This window comes from Bufo gargarizans, chromosome 3 (genome assembly GCF_014858855.1).
Source record: "Bufo gargarizans isolate SCDJY-AF-19 chromosome 3, ASM1485885v1, whole genome shotgun sequence".
Classification (NCBI taxonomy): domain Eukaryota; kingdom Metazoa; phylum Chordata; class Amphibia; order Anura; family Bufonidae; genus Bufo; species Bufo gargarizans.
Window position 1 is genome coordinate 228,066,611 of NC_058082.1, and position 12,209 is coordinate 228,078,819.

Here is a 12,209-nt window from a genome sequence, read left to right on the forward strand (position 1 = left end):
AGGGGGCACCACCAAACCGTGACCGGACACCCGACTGTGACCGGCAGACAAAGACTTGGCGACATGACAAAACACGATGGCCTGGGCGAACCAGGAAGACCAGACACCCCGGACGTGACCAGATGCCCGAGGTGGGATGGAGCCAGACCGGTCCTACGTGGACACCCGTTTTTTTTTTTTTTTTTGAGGGCTTAATTAAAATTAATATCATATTTAAATAAAATATTATTATTTTTTGCATTTTTTATTTATTTTTTATACCGACTAGACTATAGGGCAGGTTTTTCCTGTAAATACCTTTTTTTGTTTTTGTTTTTTTTACTGACTATATGGCGGGTTTCTCTGTAAATACCTTTAGAGACCGGGCAGGGGTGGGTGACGTCATTTGGAGGCGCCGGAAGAGGAGTGCGCTGGAACGCACGCCTATGTGCACCGGCTGCTATGCCGGACCCGAGGTGCAGCTTTGCTCGGGAAGACAAAACCCGCCCCCCCCCCCCCCCCCGACGATCGGGGAGACACTGTTGGGCCGGTTGGTCCATGCTGCCGCCGGAAGCTAGTGGAGCGGCGAGGACTGGTACCAGGAAGTGCGTGCGTTCCACCCTGGAACGCACGCCTCCGTGCGCCGTGCAGGGAACGAGGAGAGCCGGCCAGACCTGTGAGAACCCCCCCCTCTCTCCCGGCATGGGTGAGCCGGACCGGCTGCCGGGTGCGCTCCCTGACGCCATACGCCAGGAACACAGGGAGACGAGAGGAGGGGGGACCCGGAAGCCCGTGCGTTCCACGCTGGAACGCACCAGTAGAATGAGGCGGAGGGAGGGTGCCAGACCGCCGCAGCTTTTGCCCTGCGAAAGAGTTCCCCTACTTACCATCAGGAGACACGAACTCAGCAAGAGGCGACCGTAGGTACCAGGAAACACACGAACACTAGCCAGTGAATCACCAAGAACCGGAACGCCCACTGTGATGAGGTAAGTGGAGGTTTAAAAAGGCTTAAGCCCCTCCCACAAATGCAGGCTGAACCTCAGCCTTACTAACATATATATATATATAAAATATATAATATATACATACATACACACGTGCGCAACGCACCCGCCTCTTATCCGGGCAAAAAACATGACGCCCGTGTGAAAGAGGCCTATGTCTTTGTCTTTCTAGGTTATCGAGTCCCGGTTGCTTACTAAACCCGTTGGGTTAAGGCCCAATCTTTTCCCCAGCCGTCCTTAATTCTAAGGTTCGCATCCCGACGGCTGCCCGGCCCCATGGGCCCCTGGTGGTCGCTTCAGCCCCATGGCTTCAGGGGTCTGACCAATGGTTGTCTGTCCACCTGTGCAGCTATGCTTTTGAATGACTCGTATCTTTACCTGCTTACCAACTTATGTTATTAATTTTAGTTAATGTCCGTTATTATCTCCATTTTCTGTCACGTTTCCCTTCGTCTTTTCAGGTCATGCAGTTGAACTATTGGGGTCACCTTCCACGTCGGTCAGTTCTCGTTCCTAACGATATTTTGCCTTGCATGTTATTCAGGCCACGTAGTTTATCTTGGGTATCGCCTGCCACATCGGTCAGGCTCATGGTTTAATTCACGTGCACCTTATTCATGTCACTTTTCATAGTTATAATTCTTAAAAAAAAAAAAAAAAAAAAAACGTCCCCATGGCTTCGGGGGCCCGACGACTGCTTCGACCCCATGGTTTCGGGGGCCCGACGACTGCTTCGGCCCCATGGCTTCGGGGGCCCGACGACTGCTTCGGCCCCATGGCTTCGGGGGCCCGACGACCTGCTTCGGCCCCATGGCTTCGGGGGGGCCGACGTCTGCTTCGGCCCCATGGCTTCGGGGGCCCGACGACTGCTTCGGCCCCATGGCTTCGGGGGCCGACGACTGTTTTCAAACCTGCAGGGCTGATTGCCTGGTTGGTTGTCCATCTGTGCATCTAGGCTGTTTTGGCCCCTATGTATCGCACACATACCTGCTTCCCTAATTTCCTAATAATCCATGTTGATCGCTCCATGTTGATCCATGGCTTCGGGGGCCCGACGACCTGCTTCGGCCCCATGGCTTCGGGGGCCCGACGACCTGCTTCGGCCCCATGGCTTCGGGGGCCCGACGACCTGCTTCGGCCCCATGGCTTCGGGGGCCCGACGACCTGCTTCGGCCCCATGGCTTCGGGGGCCCGACGACCTGCTTCGGCCCCATGGCTTCGGGGGGGCCGACGACCTGCTTCGGCCCCATGGCTTCGAGGGCCCGACGACCTGCTTCGGCCCCATGGCTTCGGGGGCCCGACGACCTGCTTCGGCCCCATGGCTTCGGGGGCCCGACGACCTGCTTCGGCCCCATGGCTTCGGGGGCCCGACGACCTGCTTCGGCCCCATGGCTTCGGGGGCCCGACGACCTGCTTCGGCCCCATGGCTTCGGGGGCCCGACGACCTGCTTCGGCCCCATGGCTTCGGGGGCCCGACGACCTGCTTCGGCCCCATGGCTTCGGGGGCCCGACGACCTGCTTCGGCCCCATGGCTTCGGGGGCCCGACGACCTGCTTCGGCCCCATGGCTTCGGGGGGGGGCCGACGTCTGCTTCGGCCCCTTGGCTTCGGGGGCCCGACGACTGTTTTCAGTCCTGCTGGGCTGATTGCCTGGTTGGTTGTCCATCTGTGCATCTAGGCTGGCCCCTATGTATCGCATACATACCTGCTTCCCTAATTTCCTAATAATCCATGTTGATCGCTCCATGTTGATCCATGGCTTCGGGGGCCCGACGACTGCTTCGGCCCCCTGGCTTCGGGGGCCCGACGACTGCTTCGGCCCCATGGCTTCGGGGGCCCGACGACTGCTTCGGCCCCATGGCTTCGGGGGCCCGACGACTGCTTCGGCCCCATGGCTTCGGGGGCCCCACGACTGCTTCGGCCCCATGGCTTCGGGGGCCCCACGACTGCTTCGGCCCCATGGCTTCGGGGGCCCCACGACTGCTTCGGCCCCATGGCTTCGGGGGCCCCACGACTGCTTCGGCCCCATGGCTTCGGGGGCCCCACGACTGCTTCGGCCCCATGGCTTCGGGGGCCCCACGACTGCTTCGGCCCCATGGCTTCGGGGGCCCCACGACTGCTTCGGCCCCATGGCTTCGGGGGCCCCACGACTGCTTCGGCCCCATGGCTTCTAGGCTGATTTGACCCCTATGTATCGCATACATACCTGCTTCCCTAATTTCCAATAATCCATGTTGATCGCTCATTTTTTGTTTTTACTGGTCCGGTTCGCCCTACAGCATTATTGTCATGTTTTACGCAGATATTTTGTCTTTCTTTAATTGTTCATGCTTTCGTTCAGGTCCTGCCAGAGGAAGAACAAGTAGGGCAATTCGCTCTAGCATTTTAGTCTCTGATTGTAGTCGATCATATCTTGTCAACCAGGTCCCCACGCAAAGTCTTTGCCTTTTTACCACGACCAGGAATTCATTTTCGCCAGTAGCTTCATTGCATTGCATTCCCTCACTCATGGGAGGGCATAGACAGAATCTTGTATATTATGGCTTCATAGCTTCTTGCCGCACTAACCTCAGACTCCCTACAACCACGTTGAATCGGATTTTGGACAAGGTCCAGCATTTTCTCACGGTAGAAGATACAGATAGTAGGCCGGTCTTCACGTCTCAAGCGTAAAAACAATTCTCAGGGGCGCACAGTAGAACAAAGCGCGGATAGCTGTTGTCTGGGTAACTATTCAAGGATTCTCTTCCTATCTACATGGTTCATTTTGGCCCTCATTCCTGCATAGTCTAGGCAGTTAGGTTTTGGTCCCACGATCTCCTGACGCTAGGGCATTGCCAGTACTCGCACTAGAACCAAACTTTACAAGTTTCAGTTGGTTTTTATGATCCATTTTACAACGTATTCTCGGTCCTCCATTCCGCTTTGGTGCAGTATCCGCAATATTGAGCATCATGTCTCTGGCCTTGTCATCCACAAGATGGGTTGTAGGTTTCCTACTGGTCTTGCCTCACATACCCCGAATTTTCGCTCTAGATCCCGGATGCCTTGCAGTTGGCTTGGGGATTAGTTTGCACATGCCATTCAAATTCCTTTTCTACCCTACTTGGCTTGGTTTTTGCCCACTTATAGGCCTACCCACGATCATGGCTTAGGGCACACAACAAGCCATTTAGTCAGGTCAGCTAAGACACGCCTAGCTGGGTTAGGTTGTTCCTGTTGTTTTCTCCCTAGGGTTCTTCGGATACCTCTTGGCCGTAGCCATGACCACAAGTTGGTAAGGCTGATTAGTCAGCCTGCATTTGTGGGAGGGGCGGAGGCTCTTCATATACGAGCCACACCCTCACTCACAGGTGTGTGTTTTCAGGTGTTTTCACTTTCGTAAGCCGTGTACCGGGGTGGGCTCCCCAGGATACAGCAAAGTCACAGACATGGAAGCAACACTGACACCAGCTCTATATGCAAGAATATAAACTTTACTTTGGAAACAGTATTAACACAAGTACAAACAGTATAAGTAATACCCCAGGCCCACAGTCACCGTCCCTGTCCGAGGGACAGGCCTAGCCTGCTGGCGTACACAGCAGAGCCTACAAGTCACACTGTGCCGCTATAGAAGACACACCTAACCGGTGGCAGACGCAGCAGAGCCTGCAAGTCAATTACTGCGCTGCAGTCCAGTACAGTAAGGCCTAACAAAGCTATAACCCTATCTAACTAGCTAATACAAGGCCTAGGCTAGTCTCTCGTTACTTTAGGCGCCAAACAGTGAAGTACAATTGGTAATCAGGTGTACTGACCTGCATCCGTTCTGGGCCCTAGGATGCCGCTTACCCAGGATGGACACCAAGCTCTCAGCAACCGTGCGGCCTTGCTTGATGCTAAGGTTTTCTGTCCATACACTGGAACTGGTCTTCCTGGGACAACCTCTCTTTCAAAGCGCTGGATCCTGACAGGGGACAGCAGACGCTCTCCTTCCGTTGAGTGTCCATTCACTGCCGGACATCTGCAAGCCAGGATGGAATCGGATTCAGTCCCTCACAGCACAATCCTTCCACCATGTCAGATCAACACTTACTGGTTCACCCAGAAGCATGCTGACTGTGCTGCAAAACAGCGGCCTCTAGTGCCCGGAATGCCAAATGACAGCTCCAGTACATTTAAACATAAATATACAGGCAGAGCTTATCCACAATCTCACACTTTCATGCTCTGCTGTTATCCTGAGCGGCATTTACACTTTCGGCTTTTATTTCATGTCTTATGCTGCATCCGCACATCCTTACTATACTGCACTTTTCTACTCTTGGTTCGTATTCACTCAGATTGGTCTCACATTCAAGCTGCACTCACCTGTTGGCTGTTACATCTCATTCCGTCCCCAGCCGACAGCCGGATCCGTATTACATGCCTGTTATTACATGTTGTATAATCTGCTTACAGCCATAGCTGCTACTGTTACTCCGTTTTCATGCTCTGGACGCACCACCCTGGTGTTCCCACCTTGCTCCACTCACAACCAGAGCTGCGGTTATACCAATTTTCATGCTCTGCTTATACCCAAAGTTGTGTTCACACTTCTCCTGCTACACCAGGTCGTATACCCCACTCACCAAAGCCGCTTTCCATGTCTGCGGTCACATCAAGTTAATATTTCATTCACATCCAAAGCTGCGTCCGCATGTCTGCTTTTCACATCTTGTCCTATACTCCTTTCACTACTAGAGCTGCGTCCACATGCCTGCTTTCGCATCACGTCAATACTCTGCTCGGTTTCAGGTTGTATTTACACGTCTGCTTTATACCATGCTTTTCATGTGCTACCCATACTCAGAGCTGCGCCTATACCATGTTTTTAGGTACCACTCACATCCAAAGCTGCATTCACCCATTTGTTGTTACATCATGTGTTGTACTCTGCTCCCACTCAAAGCTGCATTCTCCTGTTTATTGCTACATCATGGTTTTGCTCAATCTCACCGGGGCAGTCTGCACCCACCGCTCTGGTACCTCTCTCCTGACAAACATAACTGCGTTCTTTTCAGGCTATGTTTCCTTCCTCAGTGGTCTGTCACATTCCATAGGCCTACTTTCTGGTTAATCCTGGTTCGTATTCACTCAGACTGGTCTCCTTTTACTTCTGGTTTGTATTCACTCAGATTGGTCTCCTGCCCCAGTTCACCAAACAGCTCCTCAGCGGAGGTCAGTGGGTCGATAGGAGTACGTTTCCTGCTATGTTTTCACAAGCTGTTCATTTGTTTGTCACGATATGAGACTTCTCTTAGCGAACTTGCAATGCCTCAGGCATTTCATGTTTACGTTTATGGTTCACGGTGGTTAGTGTTTTATGTACGCACGTGCTTCGGATTACTAATGTCTATATTTTTAACACCTGTCGGCAGTGATGTTCCTTAGGCCACCTTCTAGCCAATCATCATTCAAGTCGCTTCATATGCCATCAGGTCCGGCTTACGTTTTAATTACTTAATTTAATTGCTTCAGCCCCATGGCTTCAGGGGTCTGACCAATGGTTGTCTGTCCACCTGTGCAGCTATGCTTTTGAATGACTCATATCTTTACCTGCTTGCCAGCTTATGTTATTAATTTTAGTTAATGTCCGTTATTATCTCCATTTTGTGTCACGTTTCCCTTCGTCTTTTCAGGTCATGCAGTTGAACTATTGGGGTCACCTTCCACGTCAGTCAGGTCTCGTTCCTAACGATATTTCACCTTGCATGTTATTCAGGCCACGTAGTTTATCTTGGGTATCGCCTGCCACATCGGTCAGGCTCATGGTTTAATTCACGTGCACCTTATTCATGTCACTTTTCATAGTTATAATTCTTTAAAAAAAAAAAAAAAAAAACTCGGCCCCATGGCTTCGGGGGCCCGACGACTGCTTCGGCCCCATGGCTTCGGGGGCCCGACGACTGCTTCGGCCCCATGGCTTCGGGGGGGCTGACGTCTGCTTCGGCCCCTTGGCTTCGGGGGCCCGACGATTGTTTTCAGTCCTGCTGGGCTGATTGCCTGGTTGGTTGTCCATCTGTGCATCTAGGCTGGCCCCTATGTATCGCATACATACCTGCTTTCCTAATAATCCATGTTGATCGCTCCATGTTGATCCATGGCTTCGGGAGCCCGACGACTGCTTCGGCCCCATGGCTTCGGGGGCCCGACGACTGCTTCGGCCGTGTGTGTTTGTACTTTAGGGTGCACACCTTAATGCAATAGGCTGCGCACACCTATGGATCACCCCACAGATTTTCAATCGGATTCAGGTCTGGGCTCTAGCTGGGCTATTCGAAAACTTTAATCTTCTTCTGGTGAAGCTATTCCTTTGTTGATTTGGAAGTATGCTTTGGGTCATTGTCATGCTGAAAGATGAAGTTCCTCTTCATGTTCAGCTTTCTAGCAAAAGCCTGAAGGTTTTGTGCCAATATTGACTGGTATTTGGAACTGTTCATAATTCCCTCTAGCTTAACTAAGGCCCCAATTCCAGCTGAAGAAAAACAGCCCCAAAGCATGATGCTGCCACCACCATGCTTCACTGTTCTTTTGGTGATGTGCAGTGTTGTTTTTCACCAAACATATCTTTTGGAATTATGGTCAAAAAGTTAAAGCTTAGTTTCATCAGACTATAACACCATTTCCCACATGCTGTTGGGAGACGCCTGATGTGTTTTTGCAAAATGTAGCCTAGCTTGGATGTTTTTCTTTGTAAGAAAGGGCTTTCATCTTGCCACTCTACCCCATAGCCCGACATATGAAGAATATGGGAGATTGTTGTCACATGTACCACACAGCCAGTACTTGCCAGATATTCCTGCAGCTCCTTTAATGTTGCTGTAGGTCTCTTGGTAGCCTCCAAGACCAGTTTTCTTCTCGTCTTTTCATCAATTTTGGAGTGATGTCCAGTTCTTGGTAATGTCATTTGCCTGTGCCATATTTTCTCCACTTGATGATGACTGTCTTCACTGTGCTCCATGGTGTATCTAATGCCTTGGAAATTATTTTGTACCCTTCTCCTGACTGATACCGTTTAACAATGAGATCCCTCTGATGCTTTGGAAGATCTCTGTGGATCTTGGCTTTTGCTGTGGGAGCTGTGCAACTGACCTTTATTTGGGGTTAATCAGAGGCACTTTAAATAAAGGCAGGTGTATGCTGACTCCTATTTAACATGATTTTGAATGCAATTGCTTAATTCTGAACACAGCTACATCCCCAGTTAAAAGAGGGTGTGCACACGTATGCCACCACATTATTATATTATATTATATTATATTATATTTTACTTATTCATTAAAGGTGGGAAAAGTTCTGAAATTATTTATCTTTGTCTCATTTTTTACATCACAGAGACCTGACATTTTAACAGGTGTGTATAGACGTTTTATGTCCACTGTGTGTACATATACATATATATATATATATATATATATATATATACAGTACAGACCAAAAGTTTGGACACACCTTCTCATTCAAAGAGTTTTCTTTATTTTCATGCCTATGAAAATTGTAGATTCACACTGAAGGCATCAAAACTATGAATTAACACATGTGGAATTATATACATAACAAAAAAGTGTGAAACAACTGAAAATATGTAATATTCTAGGTTCTTCAAAGTAGCCACCTTTTGATTTGATTACTGCTTTGCACACTTTGGCATTCTCTTGATAAGCTTCAAGAGGTAGTGCCTGAAATGGTCTTCCAATATTCTTGAAGGAGTTCCCAGAGATGCTTAGCACTTGTTGGCCCTTTTGCCTTCACTCTGCGGTCCAGCTCACCCCAAACCATCTTGATTGGGTTCAGGTCACTCTCCTTCATGGTCAAATAGCCCTTACACAGCCTGGAGGTGTGTTTGGGGTCATTGTCCTGTTGAAAAATGAATGATGGTCCAACTAAACGCAAACCGGATGGAATAGCATGCCGCCGCAAGATGCTGTGGTAGCCATGCTGGTTCAGTATGCCTTCAATTTTGAATAAATCCCCAACAGTGTCACCAGCAAAGCACCCCCACACCATCACACCTCATCCTCCATGCTTCACGGTGGGAACCAGGCAAGTAGAGTCCATCCGTTCACCTTTTCTGTGTCGCACAAAGACACAGTGGTTGGAACCAAAGATCTCAAATTTGGACTCATCAGACCAAAGCACAGATTTCCACTGGTCTAATGTCCATTCCTTGTGTTCTTTAGCCCAAACAAGTCTCTTCTGCTTGTTGCCTGTCCTTAGCAGTTGTTTCTTAGCAGATATTCTACCATGAATGCCTGATTCACACAATCTCCTCTTAACAGTTGTTCTAGAGATGCTGCTAGAACTCTGTGTGGCATTGACCTGGTCTCTAATCTGAGCTGCTGTTAACCTGCGATTTCTGAGGCTGGTGACTCGGATGAACTTATCCACCGCAGCAGAGGTGACTCTTGGTCTTCCTTTCCTGGGGCGGTCCGCATGTGAGTCAGTTTCTTTGTAGCGCTTGATGGTTTTTGTGACTGCACTTGGGGACACTTTCAAAGTTTTCCAAATTTTTCGGACTGACTGACCTTCCTTTCTTAAAGTAATGATGGCCACTCGTTTTTCTTTACTTAGCTGCTTTTTTCTTGCCATAATACAAGTTCCAACAGTCTATTCAGTAGGACTATCAGCTGTGTAGCCACCTGACTTCTCCACAAGGCAACTGATGGTCCCAACCCTATTTATAAGGCAAGAAATCCCACTTATTAAACCTGACAGGGCACACCTGTAAAGTGAAAACCATTTCAGGTGACTACCTCTTGAAGCTCATCAAGAGAATGCCAAGAGTGTGCAAAGCAGTAATCAAAGCAAAAGGTGGCTACTTTGAAGAACCTAGAATATGACATATTTTCAGTTGTTTCACACTTTTTTGTTATGTATATAATTCCACATGTGTTAATTCGTAGTTTTGATGCCTTCAGTGTGAATCTACAATTTTCATAGTCATGAAAATAAAGAAAACTCTTTGAATGAGAAGGTGTGTACAAACTTTTGGTCTGTACTGTATATATATAGCTAAAAATGTGAAACTAATTTTGTGTAATATTCTTAAATTAAAAGAAAAAAAATTGTAATAATTTAATTTATTCACAAAGAAAGAAATAGATGATCAAAGCTGTGTAAAGAATTACTTGGCATACAATACAGCTTTAAAGCAAATTGAACACATTGGAGATGAAAGTGCTATTGGAACAAACCATAAGCCTCTAATTTGTAAAATGTTTGCCAGTACAAATGACAGGCTGAAAGTACTGTGCATTATGATGAAAACAACTAGTGCAACATTTTCTGGATTTTCAAATCTTTCTGTCTCCAAGACTATCTATCTATCTAATCTACCATTTATCATTGCCCATCACAAGAAAATTGGCAAAAAAAGGTGCTGAGGGATTGTGATTTTTTTTTTAAACACGATTGTACAAAACCCTTGGTGCAAATCATGTTTTTACACTGCCAACACCACTTTCCCGAAGGGGAGTATGGTGTGATGACTTTGAGTCTTGCAGATTTATCACCATTTACATTCGTTTTCTGGCATAAATGATGATTGAATTCTATGACAGCAACAAGCTGGTATAGATTTCATTCTAGGCACATGGACTGCCAAAGGATGCATTTCATTTATTTTAGGACAAGGCATGTGCTTGAACAATAAATGAATGCACATCCTCTGGTGGCATAGGAGTTGTCAAGATAGGTCTTGGTAAACAAACCCCAGTTGGTTCAAAATTGTTCACACAAAATACATGCATGAATTATAAAGGTTATGTTTTTACTATCTATCATAATAACATTTTTCACTTTAATTACTTGAAATGTCTACGGTGGAATTTTTAGATATAATTATTGATGCCTTATTACATACTAGGGGATATTCACAAGCTGCAGAATCTTTCTGCAGTGAATCCTCTAAATATCCATGTATCTATCCATGTGATGATTTTAACAATACAATGTGTAAAATCGTGGCAAAATCCAGAAAAAATCCATTCACAAAACCACATTCACAAAGGAAAACCACAACATATCTGCCACTTTTTAAAGTTACCTAAGGCATGACCCTTATTAGTATGAGGGTTAAGTCACACATACTGTACAAGCCTTTCTGAAAAAAATGCTGTGATTGATTGCAACATTTTAAATGGCAGTTTTTCCTGGCCTTTAAAAAAAAAAAAAAAAATGTTTGCTATATGTTAAGAGTAGGGATGAGCGAACTCGAACTGTATAGTTCGGGTTTATACCGAATTTTGGGGTGTCCGTGACACGGACCCGAACCCGGACATTTTCGTAAAAGTCCGGGTTCGGGTTCGGTGTTCGTCGCTTTCTTGGCGCTTTTGTGATGCTTTCTTGGTGCTTCTTGAAAGGCTGCAAAGCAGCCAATCAACAAGCGTCATACTACTTGCCCCAAGAGGCCATCACAACCATGCCTACTATTGGCATGGCTGTCATTGGCCAAGAGCACCATGTGACCCAGCCTCTATTTAAGCTGGAGTCACATAGCGCCGCCCGTCACTCTGCTCTGATTAGCGTAGGGAGAGGTTGCGGCTGCGACAGTAGGGCGAGATTAGGCAGATTGACTCCTCCAAAGGACTTGATTATTGATCGATCTGCAGCTGTGGGTCATTGAGCTGCTGATACTCAATTGCTCACTGTTTTTAGGCTGCCCAGACCGTTTGTCAGTCACTTTTTTCTGGGGTGATCGGTGGCCATTTTGTGTCTTGTGGTGCGCCAGCACAAGCTGCGACCAAGTGCATTTAACCCTCAATGGTGTGGTTGTTTTTTGGCTAAAGCCTACATCAGGGTGAAGCTGTCACACCAAGTGCATTTAACCAGCAATAGTCTGTTTATTTTTTGGCCATATACTACATCAGGGGCAAGCTGCGCCTGTCACCAAGTGCATTTAACCCTCAATGGTGTGGTTGTTTTTTGGCTAAAGCCTACATCAGGGTGAAGCTGTCACACCAAGTGCATTTAACCAGCAATAGTCTGTTCATTTTTTGGCCATATACTACATCAGGGGCAAGCTGCGCCTGTCACCAAGTGCATTTAACCCTCAGTAGTGTGGTTGGTCAAGCTGTCACACCAAGTGCATTTAACCAGCAATAGTGTGGTTATTTTTTGGCCATATCCCAGTCTAATACTGTCAGTAAATCTATACCTGTCACCCAGTGCCTAAATACTAGGCCTCAAATTTATATCCCAC